At 47.1% G+C, this 19,275-nt stretch overlaps 1 non-coding gene and 1 pseudogene across 1 annotated transcript; one reads left to right on the forward strand and one right to left on the reverse strand.

The window, feature by feature from the left end:
* Positions 1-11,239: 11,239 nt before the first annotated feature.
* Positions 11,240-12,726, forward strand: LOC136525687 (coniferyl alcohol acyltransferase-like; annotated as a pseudogene).
* Positions 12,727-18,429: 5,703 nt separating this feature from the next.
* LOC136530052 (U6 spliceosomal RNA) lies at positions 18,430-18,532 on the reverse strand. The gene has a single exon (XR_010777560.1). It is a non-coding gene; the product is annotated as a U6 spliceosomal RNA (small nuclear RNA).
* Between the last annotated feature and the right edge of the window lie 743 nt (positions 18,533-19,275).

Genomic DNA, 19,275 nt, shown 5'->3' on the forward strand with positions numbered 1-19,275 from the left:
TGCCTTGTGTGAGATAGCTCGTAGTCCCTCCTCGACTGTGTCCTCTATAGTCAACTCGATGAAAGCTGGGATAGAAGGTAAGGTAGTGCTAGCTGGGAACTCGACTGAGGTGATAATCGGTCCTTCGATTCCTCCTTCCTGAGCTGGCTTCCCGGTGTAGGTGACCTTGACAAGCTCGTCAGAGACTCCTAACATGACGAGAACTCGGCAGAGGGTTTGTGCAAAACCCCCGAGCTCACGTAGGTCGAAGGTAAGCTTGGCGTGGTCCAGAGGTAGCGGTCCTAGAGGCAGCCAGTCGACGTTCGTTGCCATCTACATTTTTTAAGGAAAAGGTGTTAGCAGGTCAATAAATGATAAGCCTTGCATAAAAGTAAATGCAGGGTCGGTATATAACCGAAAGAAGGGATGTTCACGTCCTATTCTAACGTCCATTTTTGAGGGTTTCATCCTATGGTCAAGTATGGCTCTGATACCAACTGAAACGACCTAATTTCCGCAATGGGAAATCCACAGAGCCAAAGTGTAATAAGACCGTTGTAGATCATATTACCCAAATTTCTAGTTGAATACCACATCCATACAATGATAATATCAGAGTACAAATAGTGCGGAATTATATAATTTATTACATCGCCGCATTGGCGGAATCAAAAGTAGCATTCATTCAGAACAGCTTGAATATAAGATCGCCAAACTTGAGCATAGGCACGAACCCCTCAACCGTCAAACTCCTCGGAGCTATACTCCTCAGCAGAACCTGTGTGCCAACATTTATCAGTACGATTTATACTAGCCACTCCCACCCTATGAGCATTGCTTTGTGGAAATTGGATGCAAGTTGGATATATTCAAAAGGAACCTATAAGGCTGGGGTTTCCTATGTAATAGCATATCAAGTGTATAATAATAGTTGGTCAAGTTTTAACACCATTCCCACACCCATTCCACCCCATTCCCTTTCCAGAGCTAGGTTTTGATCCTGGGATCGATATACCACCATCCACACCAATCACCATACCATCGCTCAGTCGATAGGCCAACTCCCTCTCAGCACTGTCTCAAGGCTCGTAGCCCCTGGCTACGACCGACACTCTCTCATAGGAGAAGAAGAGTAGGACTCATCTCATTATCTAGTTTAAGCAAAACCCAGAAAAGGTCCATAGCCGATAGGCCGACACATGTATCGATCGATCAACCATACACTCTGCAGAGGTTTTACATAACCACAAGATCCGCCTTCCTTGCCGACCATCGTCAACTGGGCTAATTCTAGCCGCTTGCTAGCCTAGGATAATGCCACCCTACCATTCAGCCCTAGTACACCCCAACTCTAGTCTAGGGCGACTGAAACTATGAGTCATGAGCCAGGTCCACAAGGTCTCCATGAAGTCTCGGAAGGGTGTGGGGGAAATCCTCCGTGCCCCATACCTTCTTACACTATCCGCTATCAACCTAGAAGTAGTGGCAAATATCCTACCAAGTAGTTCGGCCGTCCCGCACCATATAGGGTGAGTGGTACGTAAGGCTTCCCGATGAATCTGAGTACTAGTAAGTCCTTAGGGATGACCAAGCCAGAATGTCTTCGTCAGGGTTTCCATTTGTCGTGCCACCACAGCACCTCCACCTCGAGCTCCTCCCATCACAGGTTCACACCTAGGACCACCTTATATACCATTTACCCACCACACGTATCCATTTCCAGGGGTGCCCAGGTAGCACCACATGCCAAGACTTGCCCGAGGCTCATCGTATACTCCAACTTGGTCGACACAACCCTCACCCTACACACACCCAAGTCACACACGCAACACTCTCCCCATAGTCTAGATAACACCAGTTTCCACCACGCATTAATGTAATATAAGCGTAGTAGAAGTATAAGTAATGAAACATATAGCAGTAAGCGTGTGTCTAACCTAATAGCAGGGTATGCAGGGGTAAGGTTGTGTCAAGGTAAAGGCCATCAAGTAAGCATACTACCATGCAAGTCCTATCATAGTCTGATTATAACAGTAAAGTGAAGCAACATCAGTTCTATATTAGCCATGCGTAATAGGTGCTACGAGATTGGGTGGGATGTGGCACCTTTAGTGTAGTCGTCTCCGTTCTCCTCATGGTACTCACGATCCTCGTCCGTCTGGTTCTCCTCTGATTCTGCAACGATCGTATTATAGTCGCGTTAGCGACGTCTATAGAATAGCACAAAGAAGCAATGAAAATTCAAAAGAGCCAAATGCACTCAAACATGGGTTCATTATGTAAAGCTTAATTTTAGATGAATTTTGGTCATGGTTTCATATTTTTCTGAGGTTGTATGAATTAGTTATGAATTTCTAAAGTTTAATTCCTCTCTAAAAATGGAAAAAGGCTGAATTAATCCTGGGCTGACACGTGTCACGTTGTGACTGGTCCATGTGGCATGCTGACGTTAGCATGACATCATTGGCTCGGCTCTGAGCTGACAAGTGGGGGTCCTGCTGACGTCATCTTGACGTCAGCATGACGTCATCATCGTCATCGGTCTGACAGGTGGGGCCAGGGTTTCTTGGGTCACTGACCTGTGGGTCCGGTCAAAGTCAATGTCAAGTCAACGGGTGAGTCAATGGTCAATGGTTCGTAGTCACTGACGTGTGGGGCCAGGGCTGCTGACATCAGCAGCTGACATCATCGTGATGTCAGCATGACGTCACCTCGGCTGTGTTGTTACTGATAGGTGGGACCCGCGTGACATCGTCATGACGTCAGCATGACGTCCCACACTGACGAGTGGGTCCGGAGTCTCTGTGTCGCTGACGTGTGGGGCCAGGTCAACCGTCAACGTTGACCGGTCAACGGTCAACGCGGACCGGGTTCGAACTGGGTCGGTTGGGCCTGGACTTGGCTGGATTTGGGCCGGGCTGGCCCGAACACGTGGCATGCTGTGGCGCTACCACATCGTTGCCATGGGCGTCCACTGGGCTTCGTCCACCATTCGGCCCGCACTGAGTGGCTCACGGTGGACTCACGTTCATGGTCCATGGACCGTTGGCTGGTCTACGGTGGACCGAGTCCACCCTCTTTCCCTTTTGGCTTGGCTCACATGCACCGAGTGCAGGTGCGTGCGGTCGGCGAGAGGAGGCCTCTGCTTTCATCTCCGGTGTGCTCCCGCTGGTGATGTGCTCGCCGGTGTGATCCTACGGTGGCGCTGGCGTCCAATTAAGGTGGGGGAAAGCTTCCCTAGGCCATGGCGAATACGATGGTGGAGTCTAGGTGGCAGCCGGGGCTTTCCAGGGCGCTGGCCACGGCGGTCGGCGGCTCGGTAGTGCTCGCCGATGGTGAGGTCGCGCGTGTAGGCTCCCTGGTGGCTCGGTGGGGCGGATAAGGGCTTCTACAGATCCGTGGGGGCACGGCGAGGGCGTCTAGGGGCTCAAGGCGGGGCTTCGGGTCCCCATGTGGCCGGTAGGGGCTCCACGACGGCCACGGCGGCATGGTGGCGACGGCGAGGCTCGCAGGAGCACTACGTGGCACCAGCGAGGTAGTCTAGGTGTAGTCGTGGACGGGCGCTTGAGTGCGTGTGTTCCCAGAGGCCGGAGACGGCCTTGGCCTACGCGCTCCCGGTGTGGAGCGCCATGGCCGAAACAGCGAGGTCCGGCGGCGAGCAGGGGAAGACCGGGGCTCACCGTTGGTGTCGTGGAAGATAGGATGGTGACGTAGTGGCGAGGCGAGTGCAGTGAAGAGCCGGTGCAGTGCCATGCAGCATCGTTGTGGTGGATCGAGGTGTCGTCCTTCGCGGCGACGACTCCGGCGACGTCGGGTGGCGCCGACGCTCCTTCTTCCTCGATCCCCTCTCTCTCTTGGCTCGGGTGTGCGGTGGATGGCCACAAGGTGGCGGCGGGGCGATGGGAAAGCTCTAGGGCTCCCGGGGGCGGGGCTTTTATAGCCGAGCTCCAAAGCTCCCATGGCGGACGGCGATCGAGCGGAGGAGGCGCATGCTTCGCGTCCAACGGCCCGCGTGTGGTTGCGTAGGCGCGGCGCAAGGGGGGAGACAGGGTCATGCTCCCAGCGTGACCCCTGGCCCACACCTGCCACGCTGGTCGGGGCTTGGTCGGAGAAGGAATCGGCGTGGGGAGGAAGACGATCCTGTGGCTGGGAGTGGCTGACGCGTGGGGCCCGGGTGGCGGCGGCTGCAGGCGAGGCAGACGGGCGCGCGGGCGTGAGCGCGTGCTGGGCCGGCTCGTGGGCCGCGTGCGTGCGTGCTGGGTGCAAGGCGGGCGCGGTCGGGCTGGCTGGGCCATGAAGCCGAGCAGGCCTGGCTGCTGCGAGGCTTCCCTCTTCCTTTTCTTTTTCTATTTTGTTTTTCTTCTTCTTTGTTTTGAATTCAAATTTTGATTTAGAATTTGAATTCAAATCTGGTGGAGTTTTAGATATGAGGCCAACAACATTCTTATATATATATATATATATTAGGAATTTATTTAGCTATTTTGTATAACAAAAATAGGTGTCGTTTTGTTATACAAAAATGGAAATAGTTTTATCTTTAAACATTTATTCTTTGGTTTGATTAATAATTACTTTATGGTTTATTTCTTTAAAGGAGTTGTTAAGCATAACATAAAGCAAATGGAAATCCAAATCACAATTTGAATTAACAATGTATGCAACACTTTATTAGTTAGAATTTAAATAAACATAATTAACAAATGACATGCCATGCTCATGAAATTGTTTAGTTGGGTTACAACTAATGCAACACTTAGGGTTAACTCCTACAAATGTCACTCAACATTGCATAGAATAACAACAAAAAATTTGTAGTTGTGATTTTTGGTGTGTGGATTTTTGGGTTGTTACACCGGGTCTCTGCGTAAACCCTTATGCTACTAGTCTCGCTTTGTATCATACCACCATATTGTTCTCATCTCTTTTCTGGACGAAAACCCATTTGTGACCTATTGGGTATACTCCAAGGGTGAGGCCTACAGGACCAAACACATTTCTTTTATTAAGCGAGATTAATTCTGATTTGATTGCTTCTTTCCAATTTGACCAATCAGAACGCTTCTTGCATTCTAATATAGATTTCGGCTCCGGATCCAGATTGGCAATCTTTTCAGCAAAATAAATGTCGACATTAGTAGTCTTTCTTTCATAAGTTACTCCAGTTTCAGCATAATTAGTTGAGATCTCTTCTATTCTCTCAATTTCATCCAGATCTACGCTATTTCCCGGTACGTTTAGATCAGGAATTTCCTGTCTGCCCATGTGAGTATTAGTTGTGCGCACATTCTCACATGGTACAAGTTCTACAGAAAGTCTCACTTCAGGTGTATCCACATCACGTGGTGCTCTAACTGGAGCTCCTTCACCTTCTACGGGGTCCTTTGATTTATTCTTAGGCTCACGTTTACTTCTCTTGAGGCGTCCCCCAGAGATATTTGTAGGAGCCTTAATATTTGATTCATTCTGAACTGATGCACTCGGGCTCCCCCTCTTCCTAGGATTTGAGGTAGAAGATTTCAATTGAAATGGTTTTGACGAATCCTCTTCGAAAGGAATATCAATTCTTTCCGGTGCATTTACTACTGGTATATGTGATTTCATAATCCCCTTTGTATTGGTGAAGCTTCTGGCAGTTGATTAGTAATTCTTTACAAATTTATTATATTTTGAACTTCTTGTTCAGTCTCCCTAGTGCGGATATCCATTGCATGAATTCCAGTGGTTTCCCAATTTATTTCTCGGCATTCGTCCCTAGAGAGGTATTTTCCTCCCCCTAGTGCCGGGAAATGTTCTTCATTAAAAATACTATCAGTGAAGAGAGACTTATGTAGGTCCCTAGTTGTAAGAAAGTTTTTTTTAATTGATGGACTTTCGAACCCAACATAAACTCCAAGTTTTCGTTGGGCACCCATTGCAGTAAGCTGAGGTGGTGTTATTGGAATGTATACAGCACATCCAACGCAGATGGAAAATATTAGGTTCTTTGCCATGCACTATTTGGAAAGGAGAAAATTTATTGTAAGCAGATGGTCTTAGTTGTATGAGTGAAGCTGCATGCAACACAGCGTGCCCCCAACATGTGGTCGGCAGCATGCAATTTTGTAGTAATGGCCGCGCGATTAACTTGATCCTCTTAATTAATGACTCTGCTAGGCCATTTTGGGTACGCACGTGTGGTACAGAATGTTCCACTTTGATTCTCATTGCCATACAATAATCATTAAACACCTTCGAGGTAAATTCTACAGCATTATCCATTCTGATGGATTTAATTCGTTCGTCTAGAAAATTTATTTTTAATTGAATTATTTGTGACATCAGCCGTGCAAAAGCATGATTTCTAATGGATAATAGGCATACATGACTCCATCTACTAGATGCATCAATCAATACCATGAAGTACCGAAATGGCCCTGATAGGGGCGTAATCGGTCCACAAATATCACCCTTGAATTTTTTAAATTGAGGGTCTAGTTATAAGTTTCCCCTTTGCACATGCTAGGCAAAGAAAATCTTCTTGATTTGGGAATTCTTTAGTCTTTAGATTATGGCCATTAGCATTTTTAACTATATTCTATCATGCCAAGTTCTGTATGCTTCTTGGTTCTTAAAGATAGTTTTCATTGCAATGTAACCCTTAATAGGCTTTATGAATGTGTAGTACAGGCTAGCTTTTATGGAGGGGAAGCTTTCAACAATAGTCTTTTCATCTCCGTGCATTTTTGTCATGATAAGGTGTTCTGCACCATTATCATCATTGGTTTCTACATGAAAATTGTTTGCACGTATGTCTTTGAAGCTTAACAAAGTTCTAGTTGATTCAGGGTAAAGTAAGGCTTCTTGGATTACTAGTTCGGTTCCATTAGGGAGTATTATTGTGGCTCTTCCAGTTCCAACAATATGCTTACCGCTGCCAGCGATAGTTGTTACATCTCCTTCATTCTTTCTAAGAGTCTGGAAGTAACAAGTATCTCGTAATATAGTGTTTGTGGTACAGCTGTCTACCAGACACATTTCATCATCCATAGCCATAGTACTACGTTATTCAAAGGAATGAAATTACTCCAGGAATATTTAATCAGATATAAGCTTAAAAGCATAATATAACTAATCTGAGAATATAGATATATTAATATATTATAAGGTCTACAGGACACTATTCATCACAATAACCAAAACTCTATATGAGCTGACATCGCGGACCACACATTCTTGCAGGAACTTTTAAAACCTAATCTTAATGCCAACCTAATTTAAACTTAATACTAATAGATAGCTAGATACAATTTGGAAGACTAGACAGAGTCCCCATGCACGTCATCCATCGTCTCTTCTCCCAGAAGGTCATCATCTTCAAAATTTTCAAGGTCAAGAACTTCATTTTCAGATGCTTTGTCGATATCCATGCCATCTTGCTGTTCTTTTGATGCGGCTTTACACTTGGGAGCTTCCTGATCCCTTGCAGCCTTGGAACATTCACCCACTTCTAGTGTTGACTTCTTGCCTTCAACATAGTGGGTTTCATGCATGGACTTCTTCTGATTCTTGAGCTCTTGATACAAATTCACCATATGCTTAGGTGTGCGACATATGCGTGACCAGTGGCCTCGCATACCACACTTATAGCATTCCTGATCTTGTTTACCGTATTCTCCCCCTGATGGAATCTTCTTTGATTTCCATTGCTTCTTCTCGAAGTTTTTAGACTTCTTGTCGTTGTCTTTTATAGGAGCTTTCTGTTCCCCTTTCCCCCTTTTATCACCTTTCTTCTTGAAAGATGTAGCATTTGCTTCAGGCGGAGGCATACTTCCACTAGGCCGTGAGAGATGATTCTGCATGATGGTCTCATCTTCACCTTGATCTTGCTGCATGGCATTGCTTAACTCAACATAAGTCTTATATATAATTCTCCTTTTTGTATTGGCGACTAATGTGAGTCATCTTAGGGTGAAAGGTAGACAGAGTTTTTTCTATGAGATCTTTATCTTCTACAGGAAGTTTGCACAGCTTCATGCGTGTGATAATCCCATATAGAGCGGTATTGTAGTCCTCAACAGTCTTGTAACCTTGATAGCGAAGGTTCTGCCAACCGCGTTTGACTTTGGGTAGAATCATAGATTCAATATTTTCAAAGCGTTCACGCAGTGAATCCCACAAGACTTTTGGGTCTCTTTCAGTCATGTACTCATTCTTCAGGGTAGTACTGAGATGATGCCTAAGAAAATGCAGTGCCTGTACCTTCTCGGCATCAGAAGCAACAGAAGCCTTATCTATGGTTTTAATAGTCTTCAGGAGTTCTTTCCCACTAAGAATAATCTCAGCATCAATAGACCAAGCCAGGTAATAGCTACCATTCGGGTACAGCTCAGTGAATTCACGCTTGACAATGTCAGACATATCTGTATGGCATGGAAAATATATGCGTATCAATATACTGCTAGTAAGCTATTGGTTGGCAAAAAGACATTTATGGTCCGTAGATGTCTAAAGGACAGATACACCGTGTATCTATATTCTGAACTGCTAATTAAAAATAAATAAATAATGCACAAAAGAATATATACACACACACACACACTACTACATTCAGTATCTGAGAATTCATATGCAAAATTTCTTAACTTGCAAATCATCCAGCCGAAGTGATTCTTCAAGAACCAACTAGCCTTATCCAGTTTGACAAGAACACAGCTTCCAGCCGGTCGGCCATGGAACTCAAATCGAGTTTGGCTTCATGCCGTGTGCAGGAGCCATTCAGAGGCGCTCTGCAGTGTGATGGCCATGCTGCGGCACCGCTAGTGCGTCGTGCAATATCACACCCTATCAAAACCTAATTGGATCAGAGATTTCAGATCGTAGTTTCTAGGATGGGGTAAGCGGCAGCAGCTTTAAGGATGCCAGCCTCATCGATTGCAAGTGCAAGAGCAGCTGTTCCTCAGGTATGATTGTGGATTCTTTCTAATTTTAGATTAAAAAATCTGCTAGAGGATTGAACCATACTGCTGAACAGCCACAAGAACAAATTTGGGGAAAAAAATTTCAGATTGATTTCTATCGAAAGAAGCGTACTGCGAGACGCGATTGCTACATACCGTCGGTGTGGTGTAGCTGATCTCGTGACGCAGGTTGAAGTTTGATGCAGTGGAGGCCGGAAGCAGTGAAGAGGAAGTAGATCCGGGACCGGCAGTAACGAAGTCGACGCTTGTCGTAGCTTTTCGGCAATGTCGGCGTCGATGTAGAAAACGGCGTGGTCGCAACCTTGTGTTGGTGGCGACGTAGACAACTGATCCGGCGATATTACCAACGATGTGTAAGCGGTGGCAAGATCAACGGAGGATGGTAGAGTCTCGTGCTGATAACGTGTTAAGTAATCACGTTACTAGCGGTAAGATCTCTCTCTTCATGCCAAAAGTAAAAACACGGTAAGATCTCTCTCTTCATGCCAAAAGTAAAAACACAGGAGACACAAAGTTGTGGTGGAACTTTTCTCTTTATTTCTGATATCAATTACAATGGGGTGCTCCTCCAAATATATAGTCTAGTAAATACTCCATATACGGTATGAGAGTTATAATTTGGTATGAGTCCATATCCTTCTAGGACAAAGAAACCTGAAACTTGCTTAAACTAGTCCAGACTTTTCCTAAAGTGTTAGTTTCCTAACATTAATATACCAATTTCTAGTAAGATATCAAAAACATATTTCCTTCTTGTGATTTCTCCATATCTCTGACGCTGGAACATTTTCCTCCCTTGGGCCACCACCATGAAAGCTGATGGATTTGATCATTGGTTGTTTCCTTTCCGTCGACGTCTAAGTGTGCTTGGTTGCCTTCTCAGTCCTACATAGTATATCATGGATGAGTGGAAGTATATATGTTGAGTGGGTGCATTGTACAAAAAAGAAGTGTGACTATCTTCTGATGCAATGACCTTGTGAAGATGTTTGGTAGCTTGCATGAGCAGATGCAATGACCCTTACACCGAAGACTGACATGCGGGAAATGTCTTTGCTAACTATAATTCGAGAATATCATACTGCTATTTATTTGGTCATGGCAAATGATGTCTTAATTTTCTAATCTTTTTAGGCTAACATGGTGGCTTCTTTTAGCATTTGGATGTTAGCCTATTATAGGGCATGCTCGGATCCTACACCTAAGACTGACATTTGGAAGTATATATGTTGAGTGGCTGAGAATTAATGCGCAACTTTTTGGTGACACCTGGGGTATAGTAATAGTATGCCCGAACTTAAAAATGGCTAAGCAAAGTTGTGCCAATGTGACAAAAGGAGGAGGTACGACAAACCTAAGAGTTCCCCTCTGACCGCCACTAAAGTGACTCAATCATATTTCTTTCCGGAACTGTCGATTGTATATTAAGTTTGATGCCCAGGGACGTAGCCAGCGGTGGGGCTAGGGGGGCTTCAGCCCTCCTATCCATCCTGAGCACGTGGAGTTTTTCTAAGTCCTCTCTTAAAATTTTATGCATACATGTATTAGGTAGGAGGAGCTAAGGTTAAGAGAAGATAAAAAAATCTCTATTCTTTTGTTCAGCCCCTGCTAATTTTTTTTCTGGCTTCGTCACTGTTGATGCCTGTGACATATGCTATTGTCTTATTGAAGCAAAATATAAGTTACAAATCAAATTCTAATATTTGGCCATGCGGCATTTCTCTGAGAGCTTGTTTTACATTTGTGTAAACCAAAATGTTTAGTTATTCACTCACACGGTTATTCCTTGGTGTTTCAGGCTTCCTAGTGCGATATTGAACAAAGTTGTTGCTTTGTTAGACAACAAGTGTTACATGAATTTGATTTGATTTGTAAGGTATATACTTGTTTGCAATAACTGATGTATCTATTATTCTGCTCACAAACTGCTGTATTTCCATTATGTGAGTAATGGAAATGGGGTTCATCTCGGCTCACACACTGTAAAAAGGAGGCCTCATACTCTCATAGTCTGCAAACGACCATGCATGGCATGAGAGGCCGGTTGTGACTTGTGAGACAGTTTCCTCCGAAAGCAGATGTATCGAATGAAGCAGCCGCTCATCAGTGCTGAATTTTCTACTGCAATGATCGAATAAAGCACTGGAGCTATGGAACCGAACTTCATGTCATCGAGGTTTTTTTTTTTTGTCAGTTCGGTTGGACTGAAGGAATGGAGCTGCAATGGCTTCGCCAAAGTGCCCAAGCCCAGCCATATATATACGCGCCCGGTGCCCGCTCGTGTTGTGTTGTGCCCCAAGCCCAAGCAGCCCCCAGCTCATGCCCCCGGCTCACCAGTCACCACTCTCCGCCACCGCGCTCGTACGTGCTCCAGAGAACAATGCCGATCGAACGCTTCGACATCAAGGTCGCGTCACGGACGCTGGTGCGGGCCTCCGACCCACCGCGGGACTTCCCCGCCGTGCTCGCGGCCTCCAACCTCGACCTCATCCTCGGATCCTTCAACGGCTACCTCATCGCGGTGTACCCTGCCGGCCTGCCCCGCCCGCGGGGTTCCCCGCAGTGGCGGAGGCCGTGCGCGCCGCGCTGCCGGCGTTCCTCTCCCGGTTCTTCCCGTTCACCGGCCGCGTCGTCGCCAACGCCGCCACCGGCGTGCCGGAGATCGCCTGCAACAACGCCGGCGCCGAGCTCGTGGTCGCCGACGCCGCGGTGGCGCTCGCCGACGTCGACTTCGCCGACGCCGACCGCTCGCTGGGGAACATCCCGGTGCCCTTCGAGCTGGGCCTCGCGCTGTGGCTGCAGCTCGTGCGGTTCGCGTGTGGCGGCTTCGCGCTCTCGTGGGGGACCAACCACCTGCTGGTGGACGGCCACGGCCTGACGGCGCTGCAGGCCGCGTGGGCGGAGCTGCTGCGCACCAGCGCCGTCTCGTGGGAGCCCCACCACGGTCGGGCCTCACTCTTCCGGCCACGCTCGCCGCCGCGGCGCCGGCACAGCCCGCCACTGGACCCCGAGTTCACGCGGTACGCGCCGGGGGAGCTCCCTAACTCCCTCCTGGTGGCCACCCTCGTGCGCCGCGTCTACGTGGTCTCCGCGGCCGACGTCGACCGCCTCCGCGCCGCCGCCAGCAGCACCGCCGCCGCCCGCCGCGCCACGCGCCTGGAGGCGCTGTCCGCGCAACGTCTGGAAGCTGCTCGCCGCGGCCGTCGGCGGCTCCGACACGCACTGCCGCGTCGCGTGGCTCGTCGACGGCCGGCCGCGCCTCGACCCCGCCCGGTACGACAGGGACACCCTGAGACGCTACGTCGGCAACGTGGTCACGTACGCGTCGAGGGAGGCCGCCGTGGAAGCTATCACCTCGTCCCCGCTGGCCGACGTGGCGGCGATGGCGCGCGCGGCCATCGCGGAGGTGTTCCGGCCGGAGCGGTTCGACGAGCTGGTGGACTGGATGGAGGCGCGCAAGGGTGTGTTCCGGGATGGCGGCAAGTGGACGGAGGCGGTGGGCGCGGGCACGGGGAGCCCCGCGCTGGTGCTGTCGGCGTTCGTGGCGTTCCGGGTGGACGGGGACTTCGGGTTCGGGCGGCCGCGGCTGGTGGTGCCGTGGGTGCGGCCGGGGCGGCTGGGGTCCGCGGCCATGATGGTGGCGCGGAACCCGGAGGAGGACGGGTCGTGGGTGGTGTACTCCAGGATGTGGCCGCGCCCGGAGGCTGTGCTCAAGCCGGCCACCGCCAAGCGGCTCGGGTTCGCCGTGAAGCATACCCATTTCATTGAGCCGGCGAGCCGACTGTGAGAGGTGGCGCTGTGCAGCATACCCATTTCATTGATGTAGCCTAAACGTGTGCTAATTGTGGGCTAATAAGAGCTATTGGAGAGGTCAATTGGTGGAGCATCTCCGAGAGTTACCTAAACATCCTCGTAATCCTTGTGTTTTTATAAAGATGGGGAAAAACCCTTCTCCAACAACTTCTAATATTTACTCCTAATCTTTTAGGACTTGAGAAATTCCCCTCCTTCCGCGCAACTTTGCGCGGACGAAGCCACGCGCGGACACGGCGTTCCTGCCGCACGGAGTCCTTCCCATGCCTTTTTTTGCCGCGGCTCCCTCCTTCCCGCGTTCCTTCATTGCGACGTGTTTCGACATCGCTCCTTCCCGCAGCTCCCTCCTTCCCACGTACATAGACCGATTGACGTCTCTCCTCCATCGCTCGTCGTCCAGGTCGACGAACGACGCCGCCGCGGACGTAGCGACGAGGTACGTACTCCGATCTACCGATTTGCCGTGGGCTTGCTGCGCCGCCACCGCCGCCATGGCTTCCTGCCGGCCGCCGCCGCCGCTAGGTTTTCCTTGCTCGCCGTTGTCCCTATGTTTTGCCATGGCCGTGCTCTTTTGAATCGATCTGCTGCTACGTTCTTGTGTCACTGGATCAGAAGCCGTCCGTATCTTCTTGCCGCGTGCTAGGTCATGGCCGGATGCCGCCTCTGTGCCAGGCCATGGCGGGCTGCTGCCTCTGTGTGCGAGGCCGTGACACCCTGTGGCCGGGCGTGGCTGCCCACTGGCCGCCTGCTGCCGCTGTGTGATGCCGTTGTGTGTATTCTGCCGCTGGGTGCCTGGTGTCGCTGTATATGTTGGTACTGAAAGCATATAGCCTACCTGCCGGCGTGCTGTGGCTGGGAGGTGCTGCCGGCCTCCTGGGACCTGGCCACATCCGGCTGGGAAAGTGACCACGGTCGGCTCAGAGGAGGCTATGGCCGGCTGCAAGCAGACCACCGCCGGCTGGGAGGAGCACGGCTAGGGCAAGACCGACGAAGGAGGCGGCGGCGTAGGGAAGTGCAACCACGCGACGACTTCCACGCGAACGAAAGAAAGACCGAAAAAAAAACAAGGTGCGACCAATTTTTAATTTTTTAGAAGTGAAATATTAGGAACTACCAGAGAAGACCTTCCTTTTTTTTTCTCCCAATCCCTTTTTAGGAGTTGGGAAACATGGACTCTTAAGGAGGAATTTTTAGGGAACTCTTGGAAATGCTCTTAGAATCCATAGCCCTTGTTAGCCCATAATTCCCCCATGTTTAATCCATTTTCAGAAGGTGGGCTAATTTTTAGCCTTCGGATCCAAACAACCCCATGTTATGTTGTAGTATTCTTCTCTTGACGCTCGAGCCATGGAATGTGCCTTCCATTCGCAAGTCATGTTGCAAATCGATCCTGCGTTCTTATTTAGATTCATGTGTCGTTACGTTTCGGTAACATTTGCATGACTGACAATCAAGGTTTTTCATTGACCTCATCGGCGTCACTTACACTAGCAAGCAGCATCGGCATCGCGCTGACATGCACACGAAGGCAATGACTTTATCTAGCTGAGCCTCATCGTCGCGTGCACCTGGAGCTGGAGGTGGTGGCGCGCGCCCAGGAGGTGGGAGTGGAGGTCACGGGCTCACAGCTGTCCGGCGATGATCCGAGCATGGCGGCACAGTGGCGCTGGCGCTGAAGCAGCTGAGCATCGCAGGCGACGCAAGATGGGCGAGACCGAGGCCTACAGGGAGGCATGGTGCACCCGGCGACAGTGAATCGGCGAATGCAGATCGGCGAATTGGAACGGCGGGAAGCACAGCATCTAGGCGCGCCAGAGTCGAGACAGTGAAGAATGGGCGACTAGTAGTGGCTGCTGTATGAGGCTTATATATCCGGCTAAGCTTAAAACGGGATGGAAGCGAGAGCATACTGCAAATGCAAATACGGGCGGTAAGACCCTCGTCCCGTTTTTAGTCTTTCGAAATGGATGGAAGATGGAAGGTGGAAGGATACGAAGACGCTACTGATGGAACTAGGGAAGCAGTTTTTAGTCTTGCCAAGGCTGGCTGGTGTGTTGTTAGCTATCACCAGCTGGGAGCTAGCGTAGAGGTTGGAGCAGTGTTTGAAGAAGCTGCTGATGGCGGTGAACGACGGACCTGCACTGGGCTAATAATAGGTGGGTGAGCAGTGCAAAGGAATGGGCGAGGAAGCAGAACCACCTGCCAAGGTGTTGAGCATCATGAAGCAACTGCCCGTTCACTTGACTGATAAGGAAATACCGTTGGTTGATTTGTCTTAAGAGAAAAATATTATTCATTGACTAAAAAAACATGACTTACAAGCCAGACGAACAAGATGGGTTGACTTGTCAGAAGATGGCGTGACCTATCAAGATCTGCAGCTAGAAATGGGGTTCTACCTAATATAAAAAAAAGTAGTGCATGTACATGTGCACGTACGAGCGTACCACTTGGTGCAAACTATGCTTGCGTTGCCCATGCTCAACTGAGTGGTGTAAATATACCAATCCTACGATTGGAGCATAGATATTTTGTTTGCTTTTTCCATGATTATTTCTGTAGCGTGCAAAGACAAGGAGTAGTAGTACACCTTTTTAAAAAACAAAGGTAAATACGCTTTTATGTGCAATAAATTATATGATGATTTATACAAGTTTCCATTATTAAAGCATTCACTCTTCTTTTTTACTTAAATAATTTTTTATTTTTACTTAAATAAATTATCCAAAAGTTTAGACCGATTCACTTGTCTCTCCTTGTTCCGTCCCATGCAGAAAAGCAGGCGCAAATTACCAAAGGAAAAATCACATCAATTTTCTTTGTAAGATCATTTGAAGTTTTGAACCTTGCGTCCTCATCATCAGATTTGAGAAATGAACTATCACAAAGTGACTAGTTTTGACTAGCTCATATCCAAGGGACACAATCTGACAATAATTATTTTCGTCAAAAAGATGTTGTGATTGATGAATAGCAATTGTTATCACAATTCACAATCATGTTGAGATCATGATTGCATCAATCGATAGATCATATCTAGTGTTTGCCAGAACGCATTAAAATTGTCATTTACATGCGTGTAAACAGTAAGTAGAGGGTCTGCATACAGTTTATGGCCTAGTCATCGAATTAAACAGTAAACATATGTAGACGATCAACACAACTAAGACCTTGTTTGGATGCATGTGTATCCATCTCAATCCACATGTGTTGAAGTGGAATGGAATGTAATTTAGTTTAATTTTACTTCAATCCACTTCAACACATGTGGATTAGGATGAATACATGCGCATCCAAACAAAGCCTAAAATGGTTCAAACGTTGTAATTGAACAATAACAAAACTTGTTTCGTTGGCTAGAAATGGTAAAAAAAATGGTTTAAATGTGTTGCGTGAGACTACATATATGTTATTCATGTCAATGTGAGAAATTAGTATCTAATAAACATTAAATATAATGTGTAATGGCATTTACTTATGTTAAAACTATGTGGCTACGACTATATGTATGTTTATTACTAATTGTTTATATGGTTGGATGTCTAATTGTGTGGTTTCGTGCACAACTCAAATTGCGCTCGAAAAGAATTCTGGCTTCCTTGATACAAGGGCTAATAATAGTTAGCTAAAAATTAGCTAAAGTCAGTCCCGACACATTCTAAAAATAGGAGGGCTATAAGGTGGGCTATTTTTTTAGCCGTGCTCTAGCTGATCCAAATCCAAACATGTCCTTAATTACGGAACTATATATAATATTTATAGTTTTATTTATATCTATTATATTTATATTTATTTACAAATACAAATTGTTTAAACAGTCTAATCGTCGAATCAAATCGAAGGTCTTAAACGCCTAAGCTAACACTCATCATATTCATATCATTGCTCACGGGTCTAATAAACATAAGGCAATGGCACTATTCGTTTGTCTAATGAGCTGTATTATTTCAGCGAACGAACAGTGTTTTTATCTCGTAACAAATTAGTGAACAGTGCTTTCAGCTATGGCTTTTCAGCACAGCAAACAAGACCAATGTCACTATCCATCATGTGACGCTAGATCCAGAGTAGTACGTACCTACCAGCAAGGTCACAAATTCTCTCTCCTTTATTAGAAGCTGATCCTTACCTTCCGTTTACCGGTGTGACGTAACTCCTAAGGCCACGTTCGGTTGTTTAGGAATCAAAATTTGTATAGCGATGGAACCATTCCTGACCTGGAGTGGTCTGGAACAGGCTAACTGAACGGGCCTAAATAACGTGCCTACTCTTGTTTCCTCCTAGAAGGAACCCAACCGAAGTGATGGGGTCGGCTATCTTTGCACAGGCCAACATTAATTTCGCTGCTGTAAAAGACCCTCAGGCGTCACCACGAAGACAAAGCATGTCACGTTTTTTCAGCCCGGTGTAACTAGGTTCTTCTTCCATGACCCGGCGTAATGCGACTGCAGAAATGCACCCACGTAGAAATATATTAAAATCTAATATTGTCCGCAACCGCCGCAACAATGCACCGTACAGGTACAGGCACCGCCATGCTGTGCTAGTTACTATGACAGTGATCACATTGAACAAATTGGATTTAGGTCGGTGTATACTTGGTTCTATGTTTATGGACATTGACAATTGGGAGCATGCAACAAAAAAAAAGACGCAACAAACCCTTAACAAATTAAACAGAATAGTGTCTTTATGGACTGTACGGATAGATTGGAACCAACAACTAGTCCTATTAGCTCCTATAAATAGACTAGTGAACTAACAGCTAGTCCATGACTAGTAGACTAACAATTAGTCTACCTGTTTGGATGTTTAGGGACTAAAAAATAGTCCACTAGTTGTTAGTTCTAATATTCTATGGATCCAAATAAGGTCTTAATCATCGTTATTATGACGGTCGCATTTCCAAGGAAGAAGTTAGCTGACCTGTCCAGCGTTGTCCTTGTTGAACGGTTTCTTTCTAACCAAGGATATGCTTCTTGTTGAATTAGTTGTTTACTCTGAAAACTGTAAACTAGATTTAGAAAGGGGAATCGAAATAATATATATTTTGTAGTATTGATCGCTTGCACTGTGTAAGTTTGCATCCACTACAGAGAATTTGTTGTCTATGGCTGCGGTTCGGCTAACACCATATCCGGCTTGATCCGCTTCTTTTTTCATCCGGAACAGTATTTTTCTCTCACAAATCCATAAACAGTAACTTTCCTAGTCGCTACAGTGTTTTTTTTGGTTCAGCCGAACACCCATATATATAATACAAAAGGAAGAAAGAGAACCAGCATGCACATGTTTCTATTTAAGAAAATATTGTTAAAAAGGATTCACACTGTAAAACGTACTACATGGTGTTCACTCAAAAAAATTGGTGTATAACCCACTCAGGTGGCGTTGATAAGGTCTTTTCCGGAAGAATAACTAGACAAAAGAGGAGGTAGGGGCCAATTTGTAAATCAAGGGTGGGCCAGGCGGCTCCATGCAAAAAAATGATCATAGAAAGGAGGCAGCTGCAATATTGAACTCAACTGGAAAAGGGATCAAACTGTAGGGATCTGGATTCATGTGGCAGGGGCATATCTGCAAGAAAAGTAAGGAGTGAGAAGACGTTAGGGGGTCTGAATTCATGCGCCAGGGGCATATCTGCAAGAAAAGCAAGGACTGCTGCGCAAAATCTCAAAAAAATTTGGACCATTTCTCGATTTATGCGTGTCATCCTTGCGCAGGGGCCATGCTAATCTTCTCTGTATCGTTCCAATTTTAACAGATGTCCCCGAAGAGACGGAAGGGTGCTGGAGCTCCGGGCTTATAAGCTGGTCGTCGCGTTGCTGGCTCAGCGGTATGGCACTAAACTCGAGTCCGTTGCCCTCGTGTTGTTGCGCTCCCCGCCTTCGCCCGCGGGGCCGCTCTGCGCAGAAGCCCCACGGAAGCCCCCGCCAAATCGTGGGCCGGATCATCTTCGGCGGCCCAGTTGAGCGGAGGAGAGTGGGCTTTCGTTGTCGACGTCCTCTTTTTGAATTTTGATGCGTATTATGTATATACCGTTTTGCTAAAAAAAAGAAAGAAGTGACTACTTATCATTCGGCTGAATTCTGTTTGTGTTTCATTCGATCTTTTGTCAACCATTCAGAACATGAGCCGATAAGTACGAATAAAAAAATATTTTTCCGATCGGCAAAGACAAATTCTAAAAACAGACGCCAACTAAAAAGGAGCCCTACGACAAATGAGACCAAAGCCCGTTGTCGTAGTGGGTCAAGATGTAAAAATCCAATAAGAGACCATCCTCGAAGAACAAGAAAGAAATACACTTGAACGAAGGGGGAAGAAAAGACCGACCCATCTAGAAAAATATCTACAGCATCAGATCGGAAAAGAGGAGAAGGGGACAGATGAGGACGAAAGGGAAAGCAAAACCGAAACCAGAAGAACATGGAGATCAAGACGATGAATCAACTGAAAATAAGGTATTACTTATACTATTTCATCACTATCTGCTATCCCAAATCTTTGGACTTGAAAACTG

Source organism: Miscanthus floridulus, chromosome 19, assembly GCF_019320115.1.
Source record: "Miscanthus floridulus cultivar M001 chromosome 19, ASM1932011v1, whole genome shotgun sequence".
NCBI lineage: Eukaryota > Viridiplantae > Streptophyta > Magnoliopsida > Poales > Poaceae > Miscanthus > Miscanthus floridulus.